At 40.3% G+C, this 20,647-nt stretch overlaps 1 protein-coding gene across 9 annotated transcripts in view; it reads right to left on the bottom strand.

The window, feature by feature from the left end:
* Specc1 (sperm antigen with calponin homology and coiled-coil domains 1) overlaps positions 1-20,647 on the bottom strand; it is a 267,349-nt gene that overhangs the window by 113,537 nt on the left and 133,165 nt on the right. The gene's annotated exons all lie outside the window — the stretch shown is intronic.

Raw genomic sequence — 20,647 nt, 5'->3', positions numbered from 1 at the left:
TAAAAAGATCTATAAATATTAGAAAAAAGATTTTTTTAAGGGATGTAGGGGCAGGCTGGTAAATATCACTAGCCATCAGGAAAAAGGTACATGATGTGGGAATGGTTGGCAACCACTCTGCCATCTTGTGAGGAGGGTGGATCTTTGCGGTACAAAAAGAAGAAAACCAAATTCTTACAGGCATCATATCAACACTGGAGCTTGGTCTATTGCTGATCTTTCAGTTCCAGCAGCTGAGTTACATGTTTCCTTCAGTCACTCTGAATTCTTAGTACAGATACACAGATAATGGCGGAAACTAAGTAAAATACAAGTTTAGTTACATTTCCCAATGACATAGTTTACCTGAGGGCAACTTTGAGGTAGGAAGAGGGGCTGGGGATATAGCTGAGTTGTAACACACGTGTCTGGTATATCTGAGGCCCTGTACTTTATCTTCAATGAGGAAGAGCAGGCAGGGAAAGGGAGGACTCTAACAAAGAATTAGAAAACAGAACTGGCATGGAAGGCAGAGGCAGGCTGAATCTGAGTCCAAGGTTACACTGGTCCACAAAGTGAGTTCCAGGACAGCCACGGCAACATAGAGGAACCAGCAATGGAGGAGGAGGAGGAGGAGGAGGAGGAGGAGGAGGAGGAGGAGGAGGAGGAGGAGGAGGAGGAGAAGAAGAAGAAGAAGAAGAAGAAGAAGAAGAAGAAGAAGAAGAAGAAGAAGAAGAAGAAGAAGAAGAAGAAGAAGAAGAAGGAAGGAAGGAAAAAGAATAGAAAACAGAATTGGTGTTCTCCTTTATAGCCATAGAGAAACAAAAACAAATGGGATAAGGGTGTGGAATAAGTACAAATTTTAAAGAAATTCATAAAACAGGGAAATGAGACAGAACTTAGAATATTATTATGAGAAATGTAACTTCAAGGAGTTATTACATTCTACTATATTAGAGAGAATGCCAATAATATCTAGTGGTAAAAACATTAAAGTTCACACAGGGGTCACAGGGAAATGAAGACTCTGGACTTAAACTTACTTAACAATTGCAAACCTCTGGAGTCTGGGCTGACTGTGATAGCCTGGTCTCTAATCAAGAAAGATCCCAGATATGATCCATCTCTCTCTCTCTGCAGTCTAGGAAGGGGGTATAGAATGAACCCTTGGCTGGTCACAGTCTAGTGTTAAGAGACTCAGAGTACAGTCTGACCCAGGCTGCCAAAAGAGGGAGTAGTAGCTAGTCTCAACACAGCAATGACAATGGGCAGCAATGGCAGTCATTGCTAAGTCCTATGTTACTTTACAGAAACCCTGGCTCTTTAACTTTTAAATAATATTGGAGCTAGACAGATAGATGAGCACTTGTTGCTCTTGCAGAGGACCGGGTACAGTTTATCAGCACCCACAAAGTGGCTCACAACTATCTGTGACTCCAGTTCCAGGAGATCTGACACCCTCTCCTAGCTTCTGCAGGCAGGGCACTAAGTCCTCATGTGATGCACAATCATGTACATAAAATAAACAAATCTAAAAATATTAAATTATGTTCTTCAGACACTGAGTACTCTGACAGACTACTAAAACTTGTATTTATCTAGTTAATTTGCTTACATCACACTAAATTACTCAATAAAGAAAAGGTTTAATTATTCTTATAAAATGAAGATTGCAACCACTCAGCAATAAAATGTTTTTGTAAGACCAATCTTCTGGAATGAAGTCATCTTGGAGAGGCCATGCTAAAGACAGGGAGGTCACTAATGTTTCAGAGTAACCATGTCCATTCAACAGGCAAAGCTGCAGATCTAAGATTATCACAACAGTATCTACCATTCCTCAAATATCACATAAATGAGGCTCCTCTTCTTCCTTCCCCCACTCTCTTTCTACCTTTAGTCATTTGTTGCTTTTCCTTCCTTTTGCTGCCAAAGTTTGGTCTGTTCTTATAATTATTACTTGTGCCTTGTACAAACCACTGAGAATTTAACAGCAAACCAACGCTTATTTATGAAATATACCCAGTATGTTGTGATACATAAAATGTAAATATTTGCTACATCTATTCTTTTTTTTCTTTGTAAAATTACACCGCTTTTTTTCTAAGGCTTTCTGTACCTCTGTATTCTCTCCATTCTCTCTAAGGGTCTTCAAATCATATTTAAAATCTCCCTCCTCTTTTCTTTCTGCAACTGACCAACTGGCGAATCCTATCAACAGTTTTAGAAGTGTTCCTAAGCTGTTCCTTTCCTTTTGTTTTGGTCTGAACCTATAATATTTTATGTACATGTCTGAGAACTCTTTCTCTCAGGTTTTCCTAACTCCAGCCTCCTATACCTTTGGGACAAACTAAACAATCAGTTAAGTATCACATCTGTATTTCTGTCCCAGAATCTGTGTTACTTTTTTGTTTTGTTTTCAGATAGGGTCTCACTAAGTGCTCCTGGCTGGCCTAGAGCTCTCTATGTAGACCAGGATGGCCCCAAACTCACCAAGATCTACCTGCTTCTGGCTCCCCAATATTAGGATTAAAGGCATGTGATACCATGCCCGGCCAGAATTCATTTCTTATCCAAGTCTATGCCAACAGCAGACTTTTGTCCCTAATCATTGTATTCGACCTCATTCACTTCTCCTTGACTCTCAACACACCCAGAAAACTCTAGTTGATATCTCTGACATTATACATGGGCAAAGACTTTTCAGTGTGGCTGCTTTAGAGTACCCACCCTCCTGACAGTAGCCCTTCACCAATGGTCAGTAAGTCAGTCCAACAAACTCAACAGCTCCCTAGGGTGAACTCTGATGAAACTGAACTTTTGATTTATCTTAGGACCTTATCGGAGGAAACACACATTGCTTAGATCCTCCTCCGCACCTGGGAGTAATTTCTTACAGCATACAGGAAATTCACTTCTTAATGCTATTATGTCTTGTGGTATTCAGAAAGAAGAACAGTAAATAAAATAAAATGGTAGAAGGATGTAATAATGTAAATTGTTTTACTAAAGATGAATTTAAATATATGAAAACTAAGATGGGAGGATATTTCCAGAATGGAAAACTAGAAAGTTAACACAAATTTTGAAGGTCTGAGTAAGTGATTTAAGGTACATAAAGGATGAAACTTAGAGGTGATGTATATGGGTTTTAAATTTTCAAAGATCAACAATCAGAAGGACTGGCTAAAATGTGTATGTCTAGTCTAAGTTTATTTAGAAATGTTTGGTTACTGAAATAATATACAGTAATTAAAAGTACCAGACTGGTGTAACTGATCTTCTAGCTGTTCAATAACCAGGCTATACTAATGTGGTCAGAGGGACTAACAAGGAGAATAGTTTGCCTTGCATTCCAAAGTCACTGAGGTCCCAGGGGACTGTAAGCCATCCCCTGAATTGTTCTGTAACTGCAGAGGGAAGTTCTCTTGTTCAGGGAAGTCTCTACTATATCCAGCATCAAGTCTACAAAGAGGAGGATCAACACGGAGGAAAAGTTTCCTCACTGTTTTCAAGGGAAGCCACAGTCGGTCGAGCCCAAACCTATCCTCACAGATACAGAACAACTGGTAAAAGAAAGGTTAGAGGAGCCAGAGGTTCTTCTCAAGTCCAAGTGATCCCTGAGGACTAGATCCTTAAGTAGCCTTGACAGTCCAAAAAGAAAAATAAATTTTGACCACATTCATGGTCTTAAACACTCAGCAGAAAAGAAAAAACAAAGTCTATGAATATTGGTAACAGTCCCCAAATACCAGACATAGGTCTACATGAGATGTTATTTAGACAACTATATTTAACTATTTGCTTCTTGATTTAAAAAAATATGTTATTCAGATACAAGACTTCAGAGCTTGGCTCACTGAAGCACCTGTGTATAGCCAAGGGAAAGACTGGTCCACTATTGTTTATAGTTCATAGCCTGGTCCTAGTTCTAGCTTGAGTCTGCCTCTGCTTCCCATCTGACACTGCCATGTAATAGCTGAAAGTTCCTGCATTGAGCCCAGCACCCCGACCACCATGCCTTCCTGACATGAGCCTGTGGGTTATGGTAAATCCTTCCCCTCAGTTCTTTTAGACATCTGGTCAAGGTGACTAGAGAAAACTGGTACCGCTGCTGTGATAAACCTGACTACTTCCAACTGGTTTGTGGAAGAAATGTGGAAGATTTTGCAGGCTAATGAGAGGCTCTCGAATCCAGTCAGAGATTAGTGGGTGATTTTAATGAATGTTTCAATGACCAATATCCAAAGAAATGCAGACTGTAAACTATTTCAGAAGGGAACATGGACTCTGTCAGGACCTGGGCTAGAAACCATTAGTGTCCCATTCTGGCAAAGAATATGGCTGCATTCTGCCTGAGTCCTGAAAATTTGAGTAAAACTGAATTCAAAATGTATGAACTAATTTGGTTTGGGGGGGGGGGGGATATTTCAAGAGAGCATAGCACTCAGACTGCTGCATAGCTACGGCTCACTGCATTTACCCAGATTTATAGCGAGTAAAAAGTGAAGAGGAAAGAAGGTAACTTTCAGGACAGGGAGGAAACAGACAAGGGGGGCACAGTTGTTTAAGACCAAGATTAGTGATATGAAGAAGAAGCTTCTGGTTTTGTGCTGGGACAAAATGGGAGGAGCCGGACCTCACCAACTGAGAGCTCTAGGGCATAATACAGACTTCATTTGAGAGTTCCTGCCAGAACCTTCAGGGTACCTTGGTGAGAAATGGCTTCCCAGGGAAGTGTTTGGGCAGGTTTACCTATGAAGGCAGAGGCTTTTGAGGAACCAGGAAGCCAGGCTACATCTTATGTTCTAAGTAGCTTATCATCATCCAAGTGGTGCTGGCTTTGCAGACATGCAAAATACAAGAAAGCAGGGATCATGAAGGCTTGTAGTGAGATTCCAGAAGCAGCAGGGTTGAATTCCCTCCGTGGAGCTCCTGAACAGGCTGTGAGTGAAGCTGGGAAAGTAAAGCCTAAGTCCAAAAGTTGCAGAAATTCCAGGATGTTGTAAACATCAGGAATGTGGGCTAGGAGAGCGGCCACATATCCCCTCACATCCCCTACAACAGATTTGAAGAGGTGGGGGCTACCCAAGCCCACTGGAGCCTCAAGGATGCCATCACAAACCCCAGATACAAAAGCTACAGGTTTGTAGATCTCTGGATCATGTCTTTCCTTGCTGTGCCCTGCCCCCAATTCCTTCATTTTAGAATAGAAATGTTTACTCAGTGCCTTTGTGTGCTGGGCGTAACTTTTTTTTTTTTTAACAGAGGCTCAAAGTTATGAGTTTGTCATTTTGAACCTTTGAACAGTTGTCAAAAATGTAAGATTATGGGGACTTCAGAGAATAAATCGAAAGCATTATTGCATTATAAGCCAGCTTGAGCCTATGGGGGCCAGAGGTAGAGTGCTATGATTTAAAGGTAAAATGTCTCCCACACTATCATGTGTTTGAACACTATGTCCCCGCTGATGGAACCTTTCACAGGTGTGGCTCAGCTAGAAGAAATAGGTCACTGGGGACAATCTATGGGTTATATAATTAACCCTCGTTTGGCCTGGCCCTTCTTTCTCTCTCCCCCTTTCTCCTTTCCCATCTGCTGTGATAGTTTCACCAGATCAAAGTTCAAATGCCAAGGTTAAAACTAATAAATCCTTCCCAAAAGCTGCTTTTTTCATTTATTTATAAAAATAAATGACAACGAAACAGTCACACACACACAAAAAAAAAATAAATAAATAAAATAAAATAACTAGTACCGATACCCAGACGCAAGAGTGGAAGACATGCTTCCCGCAGGGCAGGGAATTTGGACTGCTCTTCAGTATCGAGAGGGAGGGGGAATGGAGTGGGGGGAGGAGAAGAGGAGTGGGGATAGGGGGCGGGAAGTGGGGGGAGGGCAATATTTGGGAGGAGGGGAGGGAAATGGGAAGTGGGGAGCAGGTGGAAATTTTAATTAAAAAAGAATAAAAATTAAAAAAAATCAAAAAAAAAAAAAAAAAGAGTGGAAGACATGTCTAAACTAGTTCAGGGGTCAGAGTGCCACAGAGGGAGTTTCTTTTATAGAACATCTAATTGTATGAAGAGTATAAAAAAAAAAAAGATAAAGCAAAAATAGTGAAAAACCAAAAAACTTTACTCAACACAGGAACAAATAAAATAGGCAACAAAACTATAACCCATGACTTCACCCTGCAAGAAGGAAGAGTATGGAGTCACAATAATATCAATACTACATAAATTGCCTAGGCACAGATCATTTGAATATTATGCTTAAAGGTGAAAAAAATTAAAGAACAGACAAGGAAGCTGAGAAGCCAATGACAAGGTAAAGAGAGTTGGCAGGCAGAGAAAATAGTATTAATAGCTGGCCTTACAAACACAGAATCAAAGATACTACATACAGGTGACACAACTAGAAATAAAGGTGTAAAGCATTAATATGAGTGACAACCAGCTGGGTGGTGTCGGCACACACCTTTAATCCCAGTGCTTAGGAGGAAGAGGCAGGCGGATCTCTTTGAGTTCAAGGCAGCCTGGTCTCCAGAGCAAGTTCCCACACAGCCAAGGCTACAAAGCCAGGGCTACACAGAGAGACTCTGTTGGGGAGTGGGGGTGAAGGTGTGGGGGAAGGTGGTGGTGACAACCAAAAAGAAAAAAAAAGACTAAAAACAATGACATTATGATACTCTGAGAAGGTACAAAGTTAAGAGTTAATTTTTCATCTATCATAATAAGAAAAAAACTCATAAATTTGAAACTTTAACAATAGCAATGTCAAGAGAAGACAAGCCACAGTCAGAGATAATCTTTGCAAATGCCAGCTGATAAAGGATGCTATTAGCAGTATAGAAAGAACTCTTAAAGCTCAGTAATGAGAAAACGGCCTGCTTAAAAATGCACAAAAGTTCTGTGTCGATACCTCACCAAACAAGATACACAGCGGGAAAACAGGTGTCGGAAAAGCTTCAAAGAACACCATTAGGCGTTGCAGGCACAACAGTGAAAGCTGGGCACGGGTGTTCTCAGCTACTGGGGCACTGACCCAGGATGCCTGCCAAATGTCTGAAAATAGCCTGGACTACATGTGATACCTTGCCCTATGAAAACAAAAACCCCAAGCAATAGTGTGATATCATCATATACAAATTACAATGGCTAAAACCTCAATCAGTGAAAACACCAAATGCTGATGAGGACATATATCTTACTTTCTTGTTGTGACAAAAATACACAGATTCAAAGCAACCTTAGGGTAAAGGGGCTTATTCTGCTCACAACTCTAGGTTACAGTCTATCCTTGTGGGGAAGCTGAGGAAGGAACTTAGGACAGCTGGTCATATTCACAGTCCAGAACAGCACGTGTGCCTATCTGTGTTCAGTACCCCTCTGTACTTCTATTCAACCCCTGAGAATATTCCTTTACACTGTGAGAATATATGTCACTGTGACTGGTTTAAAAAAGAAGCACTGGCCAATAGCTGGCCAAGATAAGGTTAGGTGGGAGAACCAGACTAAGGACACTAGGAAGAAGAAGGGCAGAGGCAGAGGAGTTGCCACCCAGACACGGAGAGAAAACAGAGGTAACACTACATAGCAGAACGTAGATTAATTAAAGTTGTAAGAATTAGCTAGTGACAAGCCTGAGCTATTGGCCGAGCTTTTATAATTTATATTAAGTCTCTGTGTCACTTATTTGGTAACTGGTGGGCGGGAAAGAAAAGTCTGCCTACAAGAGAATACAGCAGCCCATTTTTAGGCTGCAACATAATCAAAACAATGCCCTCAAAACATGCTCACCTGAGCTGGCTAATCCTCAGTAAGACTCTCAGGTGATTCTAGATTGTGCCAGTTTACAAAAGTATCCATCAGTGTGCAAACAACAACTCTCATTGTTAGTGGAAACCTAATGTTACAGTGAAGGACAGACACTTCAGTGGTTTCTTACAAACTATATTAAACTAGCCGGGCGGTGGTGGCGCACGCCTTTAATCCCAGCACTTGGGAGGCAGAGGCAGGCGGACTCTCTGTGAGTTCGAGACCAGCCTGGTCTACAAGAACTAGTTCCAGGACAGGCTCCAAAACCACGGAGAAACCCTGTCTCGAAAAACCAAAAAAAAAAACTACATTAAACTAAACAATACTTACATTACATGGCCCTGGTTTAACAAAAAATACATACACTCCTGGTTTAACAAAAAATGTTAAATCCATCCAAAAACTCATACAAATATTTTTAGTAGCTTAATCATAATGACCCAAAGTGGAAAGCAACCAAAATATCTCTCCTTGGGTGAATGTATATTATTTACTATTATATAATGCTTACAAAAAGAGTCATTGGACTGTGTTGGTCAGCTATCTGTTACCATAACAAATCCCTAAGATAATCAACTTATTAAGATAAGTGCTTTATGGTTTAGCTTTTGAGGTTTCAGTCTATGAGAAGTTAGCCCCATTGGTTTTGGCTTATGGCAGCCTGTAACCATAATCTCAGGCAAAACCGTTCATCTGGCCAGGAAACAAGTGAGAAGGGTGAGAAAGCAGGGCCCACAGTCTCCTTGGAGGGCACACCCCACCACCTGAAGGCCTTCCATTAGGCCCTGCCTTTACAATTTCCACTGCCTTTCTACAAAGATAGAGGCTGGGCCTTTAATGTGGGATTTTAGGGGACATGTATCCAAACATGAAGAACAAGTCAAGAAAAAGCATGGGCGAACTTGTAAGGACACATCATTGAGTAAAAGGAACCAATCTGATAAGGCTGCATCCTGTACAGCTGCCATATTTAACATCCCAGAAAACACAAAACTAAGACAGCAGGAAACAAACAAACAGAATCCCTACTGTCAGTAGAGCTTAGGAGGAGGAACAAGCAGGCAAAGCACAGAAAATGATCTGCACGGTTCTAAAGTGATGAATACGTATTATTTTACATTTGTCCAAGAACATCATACCACCAAGGTCAAAACCCAGTGTAACCTATGCAAGGTACCAACACAGGTCCACTAAATTAAGCATGCCATGTTATGCTGAGGGTGTTGATAATGGGAAGCTGTATACATATAGCAGGAGGTGTTGTGTTTAAAACTGATCTAGAAAATAAAATGTATTTATTTATTGTATTTATTTTATTCATGTGTTTACTGGGAGTGCACATGCCACAGAAAAAGTGTGGAGGTGAAAAGCCAAATTTTAGGAGCTGGCTCTCTCCTTCAGCTGAGACTTACAAGGGTTGAGTATGTTCCAGGGAGCAAACTTAGGTCATCAGGTTTAGTGGCAAGGGTACTTCCCAGAGCCATCTCTCTGTGTATGTATTTTAAATGGCAGCAATAAACATAATCAAAAAGTTGCCTCTGAAGAGGACAAAACATGAAAAACCCAGGCAGCTCTGGTCTGGGTTCTCAACAGCTTCTGTCCTCCTTCATTCTAATCTGTGCATACGGCACCTGTGCAATCAAATTAAGAAAAAGCAATGTGAACACTGGAAATCAAGCGTGGAGGCAGGCAATCACCAATCGTTGGTTTTACAGGTGAACTGAGCCTTTGGACTTAGACAATTCAGCGTATGCTCTGCTATAAGGAACTATGTTATTACCCTGCAACCCCACCCTAACTTTGTAAGAAGGGCTTTTCCAGGGCAGGGCTACCTTTCAGGAGTCTTGGTATGAGGCTTTCTAGAAATACATGTTCTCCAACTAAAGTCAGTAGAAACCACTTTGAAAATCAAACAGAATGGAACGCATAAGAGTTTTACATTCATCCAAAAGAGTGGAAGTACTTGCTCACTTTGTTAAAAGCAAAAACAGAAGCTTCAATGTTTAGAGATGTTTTTGTAAGATGATAACTGAATCTTTTTTATAAATGCAAAGTTAATTCCACTCATTCCACTTACACAGCAATTTGGGTTAGCATTTAAAACACTTGTAAATCTACATGCCCCTCTTTCCGAAATGCTCAATCTACACCATGGCCACTATGCACAGCACTCCAGAAAGGGGAGGGGGTACAGCTTCTGAACAAAAGACCCCTAACACTCAGAAGGGGGCCCCAGGCTGAAGAGGACACAGTGACTGCTCTGTGCTGGGTTACAGTAAGACACAGGACGACACAAAGCAGCAGTGTGTGAGGAAAGATAATGCTATGGTCTGACCACTCACAGGGAGCCCACACACTGGCTGCTCTTACTCATCTCCAGAAGCCGAAATGCAAAATGGCTCTGGAAAAGCAGCTTCCAATGTGTGAAAGTCTGAGAAGTGCAGAGATGCCTAGCCTCAGAATTCACTCTGCAAGGGTCAGCCTCTCCTGAGCACTGTGTAGGCCAGTAAGATCCTCATTGACTCCAAAGCTTGGCACCTCTGAACAGAAATCCCTCAGCATTGTGTAAAGATAAAGCACATGGTCTCCAGGCAGCAAACACCAAGAATAAGGAGCTATGTGTTTGGGGGTGGGGGTACTTTCATGAATGAAAAGATTTGCTTCTCTACATGCAGCCCTGCTTTAAGGAGAGATGGGAAAAGCCTGACCCCCAGTTTTGTGACGATCCACACAAGTCAGAGCTAACTAGTATAGATCACAATGGAGTTCTACGCCTGGCACGCAGTAGCTATGTATGTCAAGATCACCATGAACTACATCCCTGTCCAGAGCTCTGGCTTTCAAAGCATTTTCACACACACACTTACTTGAGGTTCATAAGATTCAACTGACAGAAGGGATTCTGTCTTGCTTAGGTTTGTTTTTGTTTTGTGGCAGGATCTTGTTAAGTTGTTCAGGCTGGCCCTGAAACTTTTAGGTCCATATGATCTCCTGCCTCAGCTCTCCCAGCAACTGTGATTACAGACATGTACTACCATGCCTCATAATATTAAAAAAAGTAGTGTTAGCATCATCTTAACGATGATAAAACTGGGGTCTGAGAGGTTTCACCATTTTCCCAAGGGTCACACAGTAAGTCTTCTGATACTTAGGAAAATATAAAATCATGTTAAGTTCAGAACTGGAAGAAATAGCCCCATCTTTCATACAGAGTAGTATTGCTGCATCTAACTTCTGCTATTTACTGAGCCTTCATGCTCCAGTCACCACTGAGTACTCTGAGTGAAAGAGAACCTAGCCCAGGCTTGTCCAGCTCACAGTTGGACAATCCCTCTTTATCTGCAGCTGAAATCTGTCCTCCTTATCATGGTACACACTGGTTCCAGTTCTGAAAGAATCTGGAACCACAAAGAATAAACTGACTGCCTCTGCCACATGATCTCTGGGTTTATGGGGGTAGTTTTGTTTCCTCTTGATTTTCTATTCTTCAATCAAACCAAGCATTCCTAATTCTCCATGCAAGGCCTCACAGGATCCAAAATTAGTTCACTGAATTGCCTAGAGATTTTTTTGATTTGCTAAAATCCCTCCAAAACTACCCAGAACCATGAAATGCTTCTGATATAGTCTTTTTGAGCTAGAAATCTTTTATAAGAGAAAACATAACTCAAGCTTGCAATAATACGAGAGAAGATTTATTTAGCACAACTGAAAGTCTAGCATCAGGACAACTTAGGTCTGCTCAATAGGGGCTCTTGGGGTCGGTTTTCTCAATCTCTTGCTCTCTCCTACCTCCCTCAGTCACCTTTATCAGGACACTGCCTATCCTCATGGCAGAGTGCGGTTCCAGCAGCACTAAGTTTCACACATCATAGCCCAGCAAATCATCTGAACAAAGGTGTCTTCTCTTGGACCTGAGACATCCTTTAAACAATTAACACTAAGACCAGTATTTCAGCATTACCACTGAAAAGTGAGGTAGAACCCAGCAAATCAAACAAGTATTCGAATGAGGTCTGACCAGGGCTAAGTCAATTCTCTGCTACAGTACACTAACAGTAATACAGCAGATGGAAATGGAACACTGCTGTATTGCCTCTAATCTCCCTTCAGCAATGGGACCATTGGTGGGTGACTGAAGTCACAGATACTGAACCCTATTTATGCTCTCTCCCCCATATACATACAATCCTATAAATTTAATTTACAAATTATGCATACTAAGAGATTAACAATAAAATAAAATAACTATGACAATATACTGTAATAAAAGTTATAAGTGAATGTGGTTTCTTTTTCAAAATCTTGTGCTATACTCTTCCTTCCCCTGACGACTTGAGATAAGACAATGCCTATATTATGAGATAAAGGGAGGTGAAGAATGTGGATACTGTAACATCACTAGGCTGTTAGGTAAGGATTATTTCAACACCCTCATAAGTCTACAACTGATCTGACAACCAAGATGTAGACTAAGTGACTAACGGGAGGATAGGTTACACAGCATGGCTAAGGGAATGGTTAACATCCAGGCAGGACAGAGTAAGATAATGGGAAATTTCATGGTAAGCAACTAAAACTTAGGGTTTATTTCTGTGATTTTCAAGAGTATCTGGGAACAAGGTTGGGTATAAATAGTGGACTAAAAGCATGGAAAGCAAAATCAGGCATAAGGGGGAAAGGTGGGGAGCCACTGTACACTAAACCAATAGAAAAGGTACAAAGGACTTCAGGCTCCAGTAGATACTATTAAGCAAGAAATGAAAAAGGAAATTAGATAAGCTATTTGGCATATAACAAAATAATTAAAAGATATTGTTAAATAGGGGGATGGCAGGATACTAACTTTTAAAACTATTAGAACTGTGATTAGGCCAGCATTTCTGGATGCAATGAACAGCTGGGGCTGTCTATGAAGGGTCTTCCAGCATGAGTGAGTGGTCTCACTCACCATGACTTCATTGCTAAATCTACAAGTCTCATCTATTACCACTGTTTGCAAACAAGTGTCCATAAATTCACAGCTTAACAGAACTATCTTGTGTTCTCATGAATTTAATCTGGGGAGAGCTTGGCTAAGTAATTTTGGCTAGATGCTCATGTGACCTCAGTCTGGAGTTGACTGGCCTATGGTCATCTGAAATTGTGGCTGGACTGGACATCCTGCCTATCTCACCAACATGGATGGTGTCATATCGAGCTTAGCTGGGCTGTCACGGTGACCTCTCCAGTATGGTTGCCTCCCAGGAACTAAATTCATTACAGAAATGTCTCCGAACTCCTGCAAACAAGTAGATGCACGCATGACCTTTCACAGCTAGTCTCAGCAGCCACACTTACCACTTCTGCCCTCTCTGTCCGACTCAGACAGTCCTAGGCCTGCACAGACTCCAGATGCACACCCTCCGTGCAAGAAGTGGTGAGGTCACACTACAGAAAAGCATGTGGGGTGGAAGACAGGGTAATAGCTGTCTCTGGACAGTAATCTGTCATACTTCAGTGGACATTTATTGTGCCTCTATTTCCCAGAATGATGTGTGAATCACTGAACACCCAGACATGGAAGCAGACGTGAGCTTTATCAATAGCTGGCTAGTTTCAAAGATGCAGTAAGAGCTGCCATTAAGTTTCCTCCTGGTAAATACAGGATCAGCAATGTTCTGTATTCTACAGCTAGCTGGGCTCTCTCTTCACTCCAGTGCCAAGGAGGCAAAGGAATGATGAAGAAACATTTTGTGTATCACTGTAGTCTTGAAAACCAAGTTCTTTTCCTAATGACTATGTCTGAGGAAAAATTAGTCTCCCAGCAGGCCATATGGAAAAATGATAGCACATTAAACCTGTATGTCTTAGAGTCCTGTCTGCATTATTTCAGCTCTTCTAGGACCACAAGCAGCTCTAATACTTTTAACCTTATATTGTATAATATCTAGTTAAATGTATACCTAGTTCTCTTTGGGTTTGTAAGCTGGAGTTTTCCTCCTTCATTTTCCAGTGCTTTGCAGTTGCCACTAGGGCCCAGATGTACATACTTACTTCAAAAGCCTGAAATGCTCCAAACCCAAAGTGGGTTAAAGATTAAGAAACTTTATTTGGAAGAAGTATATTTGTTTGTTCTGGGTCTAATGTAGCCCGGGCTGGCCTTCCAACTCATTCACTGTATAACCCAGGCTGGTCTTTAACTCCTAATCTTCTTGCCTTAGCCTCCCGAGTATTGGGATTACAGACATGCACCGCCACACTCAGGTTACCAGATAACGTTAACTTATGGATTTCCAATTTTGAAATCAGAAACACTTTTTTGCATTTTGAAAAAGGTATAGTCAGGCTGGAGAGATGGTTCAGAGGTGAAGAGCATTGGCAACTCTTCTGGGTCCTAAGTTCAATTTCCAGCAACCACATGGTGGCTCACAACAATCTGTAATGAGATCTGGAGTCCTCTTATGGCAAGCAGACATACATGCAGGCAGAACTCTGTATACATAATAAATCTTAGAAAAAAAGAGAAAGAGGGAGGGAAGAAGAAAAGGTATATTTAATCAGAACAGGGGGAAAGAGCATTTATATTTTTATATATTTATTTTGCCTTAGCTTACAAGCTCTCACTCTCAAAATGAATTTCTTTTTTCATTCATAATTTAAGCAAAATAAAGAAAGGAATTTGTTGTTTTTGTTTCATTTGTTTTTACTTTTCAAAAACTGTCCTGGAATTCATTCTGTAGACCAGTCTTGCCTCAAACTCACAGAGATCTGCCTGCCTCTGCCTCCCCAGTGCTGAGATTAGAGGTGTGCACCACCACCACCACCCAGCTCTTTTACTTTATTCAAAAATAATGTTAAATAGTCGTGATAAGGGCTAGTAAGATGACTCCACAGGTAGGGACTCTTGCCACCAAATGTGACAACTCAACCTTGATCCCTGGAACCCACATAGCGGAAGCAAACAGCCAACTCCCACAGGTTGTCTTCTGATTTCTATATGTGCCGTGTGGCATGCACATATGCAAGCATGCATGCACACACATACAAACACAGACACACAAAAAATAAATAAGTGTAAAATTAAATCAATATATGACTACACTATAGGTCTTCTATTTTCTTAGAAATAATTTTCTGAATTTGTATTTTAAAAGAAGTGCTATTTCCTACAGTTTTCCAAGTGAATTATTATAGACTTAATTTATTTTTCCACACTCATTGAGTCTTAGTATTTTTCTTTTAATTGGGGATAATTTTCAGTATCTAGCTTTTCAACCAATAGTATTTGGTTTTACTTCTCTATCCTCTTGTTTCTATTCCATTCTTTAAGGTTTTTTTTTTTTATATTTATTTATTATGTATACAATATTCTGTGTGTACGCCTGAAGGCCAGAAGAGGGCACCAGACCTCATTACAGATGGTTGTGAGCCACCATGTGGTTGCTGGGAATTGAACTCAGGACCTTTGGAAGAGCAGGCAATGCTCTTAACTGCTGAGCCATCTCTCCAGCCCCCATTCTTTAAGTTTTTAACTATTATTAATTTCCTTTTGCTTCTTTGTTTTATAACTGATTCATATGTACTGCCTTTCTTATAGTAATAAATGCATCTGTAATTAGGCATTTTATCACAGTTTCGGTTTCCTTCTTAAGATTTTGCTGCAAACTCTTCAATTTATTGCAAGGAAATATTTAACTACTATTTTGACTTCCTTTTGGTGCACAGATTATTTAAGAGAGTTTCTTAATTCTAGGCTGGGCATGAAGGCACACACTTTTAATTAAAGCGCTCTAGAGGCAGGCAAAGCTCTATGAGTTTGAGGCCAGACTGGTGAACACAGTGAGTTCCAAGATAGCCCAAGCTACATAGTGAGATGCTGTATCAAAAAAACAAAACAAAATGAAAAAACAAAAAAGAAATAGTGTCTCTTACTTCCCAGGTACTTTTTGCATAATCATTTTTGTTACTAATTTCATTGGAGTTAGATGAGAATATAAATCATAATTTTATGTTTTACTTTTGTTTTCTGTGACAAAGTACATGATTCAATTCTATAAATACCCCCTAGATCTAAAAAAAAAAAAAGGTATAGCCCTTGTACCATAAAAATATTAAGTATATTATTTATACTGTCTATATTTTGGGGTTTTAAACACAAAGAATGTGTTTAAAAAGAGAGCAAAGAGTGAAGTTGGTGGTCTGCAAACTACAGAAAGGTTTTATCTTAAAAAATGTTTGCTACAAAATGTAGGAATGTCACTATCTTCAGGTAAGGCATGCTTTTTCCAGTTAGTATTGTTTCCCTTATCCTTGCTGTCTTCAACATATTCATGCTACCAACCAGCTCCTGCGTGCATCCAAATTCACAATCAGTGTACTTGACTGTCAACTAGCAGAAATGTGTAATGAACATTTCCTAGTACAGTACGTTTTTGAAGAAATTCTCTTTTCTCTGAACTTTGGGGTATTTTTTTTCTTCTTTTTTTTTTGGTGGATAAAGGTTTATGACAAACATTTTGGGGTTGTATCAGTATATGTTATATTTAATGTCTCTATTTGTTCTGTGCAATGCTTCTGCTCTTGAATTTGGCTTCTTCTGGTGAAATGCTGCTGATTTTGACTTGATAGGTGGAATTAGCTTAAGAATATAACAGTATTAATATTTTGGCTTATTTCTCCCACTTTATTAACTTGGTTCAGCTTTTTCCTCTCTTCATTTTGCTGTTTGGTATGTTTCTTTCTGGCTTGTTCATTATCATAGTCATTCCCTGGTATTTTGGAAATACGGTTTGAAAGTGTTCCTTATCTCAACAATAGAAATGTTTCAGACTTTATTGCTTTTTGGATTTTGAAATATTTGCAAAGACTTTACAGGTTGAGCATCCCAAATTTGAAAAGCTAAAACCCAAAATGCCCCGAGAAGAGCCCAGTCTTAAATTTTTGATTTTCAGGTTGGAATGCTATGCAGAAGTTTGCCACTCCTAACAGTCATAGTCAAGCCTTTTTTGTTGTTGTTGTTTTATTTTGTCTTTTGAGACAGGGTTTCTCTGTTTAACAGCCCTCGCTGCCCTGCAATATATAACCAAACCTTTATCAACATCCCCAGTCACGTCAACAACAAAAATGAGAATTTTTAGAGAAATTTTACTTTCCAAGGCCTGGCATATTCTCAACCTCAGCCAATACTGAGACAGTTCAAGGTTAGCCAGGCTATTTCCTGGGTTTTCCTGCTAGGCCCATCGTTCTCAAGAATCTACACTTTGCACCACATCTGCATTTTCAGCCACATATATTTTTATATATGAATATAAAATGTAATTTACACAACTTATTCAGTGTTTCCTGCTGCAAAATTCACTGCTCACCAAGGTATCTGACATTCTTCATTTTTCTCTATTTTATTTCTATTTTAAACAATGGCCAATATCTAGTTTGATGTTTAATTATTTCTTCAAACAGGATAAATAATTTATGTCTAAAAAGATCTCTTTTGGCCTTAATTCACTGACTAGAATCTTGTCAGGAGTATCTGATGTCTGACATCTGGTATCTAGTGAACCTTTTCCTTCCCATGAACCTTTTTTACACCTCATAAGCCTTGGCTGAAGGCAGATTCCATCTCCCATTATAAGATGAACCTGCTGTCTCCTTGCTCAGTAACCCCTGGCAGCCAAGAAGGCCCCTTTATTTTCACCTAGCTCTAGGAACTGAGGTTACAAGCAAGGACAACCGTAGGAAATGTTCACTAGCAGCAATGGTGGTTGCAATACATTAAAATCCTGGTGCGCAGAGGACCAAGTCACTGGGAATGTCAGTGCCAGTTACAGGCGGTACATGCTGTACCATCTACGATCCTGAAGCAGTGAGTCCTCTGCCTGGGTCAATTCTGCATGAATGCCCAGCACTGCAGCACTGTTCCTGGCTGCCTGGCCTTACCCATGCACGCTAGTAGCTTACCAGTAGCTCTTTGGCCCTCTGGACAATTCCCTTTTCTCAAAGGAATTATCATATCACTCAAAATCCTTTTTCTCCCTAAATGAACCACAATCAACTTCTGTGACCTATGGGAATGCAAGCAAAGATGAAAATTCCAATGCTATTTCTCCTCCAAATTCACCTGCCTTACCCCTTAAAGTGAAACATACTGTCTCTTTGCTAATATGCCTTTGGTCTGTGGTATTCTAATAAACCCTCACACAGAGGAAGCCTTAGAAGTTCCCGTTCTAGAGGCGTGGTATATATGAATTGGTTCTTGGTCCCTTCTCCTGGATGGATATAGGGGGATGTAGGGAAATATTCCTGTCTGGTGTTAGATCTCTGAAAATAAAAAAGGAGATGTACTCCTAACCCAAGGAAATATTTAAACAAATAAGCACATTTTCTACATTAGTATTATATAAAATAGAAACCCATTAGAATCTAACAATAGAAAGATTACATTATGGTAATATTATTATAGACTAGAATGTCAAGAATATTTGGGAATATTTAACCGGGTGGTGGTGGCGCACGCCTTTAATCCCAGCACTTGGGAGGCAGAGGCAGGCGGATCTCTGTGAGTTCGAGGCCAGCCTGGTCTAGTAGAGCTAGTTCCAGGACAGGAACCAAAAGCTACAGAGAAACCCTGTCTCGAAAATTAAATAAAATAAAATAAAATAAAAAAATAAAAAAAAAGAATATTTGGGAGTATTTACAAGAAGAAATGTTATGATACCCTGTTGCAATTTAAAAACTGAATTTGAATATATAGTACATATATGTTTATACTACAATTTACTTATTTTTATGCCTAATGAGTATTTTACCCAAAGGTGCCAAACTCCCAGGAACTGGCATCATGGACAGTCATGAGCTGTCCTATGGGTGCTGTGAGACCGAACCATAGCCTTCTGCAAGAACAGTAATGCTCTCAGCCACCAAGCCATCTCCCCAGTCCCCGTATGTATGCATTTATGTATATCTGTATATACACATAAAATGGAAATACACACAAACATTAATAGTCATTATTGCTGGGTGGAAGGATTATAAGGAATTTTATTTTTCTTTAGTTTCTTCATTTTCTAATAGAAAATGAGCATGTACTACTTATGTCATTAGACAAAAACATTGAAAACCACTCAAGTAATTTCACTGGTCTACTCCTCTTCACAGTATTGATTTTAAATCTGTTGCCTTCCTGTTTAATCTATAAATTTCCTTGTTTTCCACTCCCCCTCATTATACCCTTTGTCCTGACAACATCAAAGATCTAACTACTCCAGCAAGAAATGGTAACACATGCCCATAATCCCATCATTCAGGAGGCTTGTGAGTTTGAGTCGAGCCTAGGGTACAGAGTGACATTTTGTCTCAAAAACCAGCGACTTAACTATTCCTCAAAATTTCTAGATTCTTTCACAATTTTACCTCTTGGTAAGTGTTGTTTCCTCCCACTCTCTAGCAAACACCTTTCTGTTCTTCAACGCTTGGTTCCCAGTCTCCAGCTCCTATGGAACTTTCCCCAAAGCCACAGGAAGAAACGACTGCTTGATTCTAGGTTCACTCCTCTTTGGTTAGGACACATCTGTGGAGGGACCACCCACTCTGGGCTTCAGTCAGTCTTCCAATGATCCTCCCTGTGGTACAATGATTCTCTGAGGAGTTCTATAACTTACTCTCTCATGCCTATATCGCCTTACATGACCAAGGAGTTCTGCAGATGTGGTTAAGGAACTTGAGATACCAAGACTACACTGGATTGTCTGGTGTGTTCAATGTAACTGCACAGGTCTTTCTATAGCAAAGCAAGAGTAACAAAGACAGCAGAGAGATGCGACAAGACCAGAAACTGGAGTGTAAAATGGAAGTAACAAATGTGTGCTCAAAGCCACTAACTATGATAGTTTGTCAGAGGTAACTATAACTTAAACACATTCCCTTACCATATCAACAGTACCTTACAACAGCCAAGAAAGACACATAGAAGCAGCAGTAGAGCTAACATCTGGCAAGAGATGAAGTGTTCACATCAAGGAAAATGACTGCAATGATGACGGAAAGCCAGGGAGAGCAGAGATAAGAGAAAGAGGAGAGTGTTGGAACATATTTCCAACTGCAACATTCGCTGTTAATTTCCTTAAATATTTGTTGAGAATCTACTAACTTACACTGTACCAGGAACTCATATAAGGAAATACTATTACCCAATTTTACAGAGGAGAGAAATAAAGCAAGAAATTGTGTCCTAGTCCAAGACCCCTCAGCTACTAAGGAAGGAAGCCAGGATAACAATCCAAGAACAATAACAACAATGCAGACACACGCTCTTAACTAGTAAGAAGAAAGTGCTTAGATAATGGAGGAGTTGCCCATCAATATAAGAAAGTGAATGTAGTCATTTTTTAGGATTTATTTTATGTGGATGAGCTTTTGCCTGCGTGTGTATAAGTGTACCATGTGCATGCCGAGTCTGCTGGGGCCAGAAGATAACCCTGGAACACCTAGAACTGGAGTCATAGACAACTGTAAGCCACAATGTAGGTGCTGGGAACCCAACCCAAGTCCTCCACAAATGCAGCCAGTGCTCTACATTACTGAGCTACCGCTCCAAAACCTAGAGCATAGTTTTTAAAAGACTGAATTTATCAAATTAATGCTCTTGTGTTCAGTAAGGCTGTCTTCCAAGTTGTATAATTCATCCCTGAATTCAAATCCCAAGATGTGATACAGAAGGAAAGCTCAAGGCTTATCATGCCATGAAATCTCTCCCTCTATACAGACAGCTCACACCTCTGCCCCAAATGGTTGGCCTGCAGAAGCCTGCAGTACACAGCCTGCAGCAGCGCCTGAGCCTGGTAGAGTTAGAGGAAGTCCCAGCAGCAGTAAAA

This window comes from Chionomys nivalis, chromosome 7 (genome assembly GCF_950005125.1).
Source record: "Chionomys nivalis chromosome 7, mChiNiv1.1, whole genome shotgun sequence".
In the NCBI taxonomy this organism is placed as follows: domain Eukaryota; kingdom Metazoa; phylum Chordata; class Mammalia; order Rodentia; family Cricetidae; genus Chionomys; species Chionomys nivalis.
The sequence above is the reverse complement of the archived record's forward strand: the minus strand, read 5'-3'. Positions and strand labels throughout refer to the sequence as shown.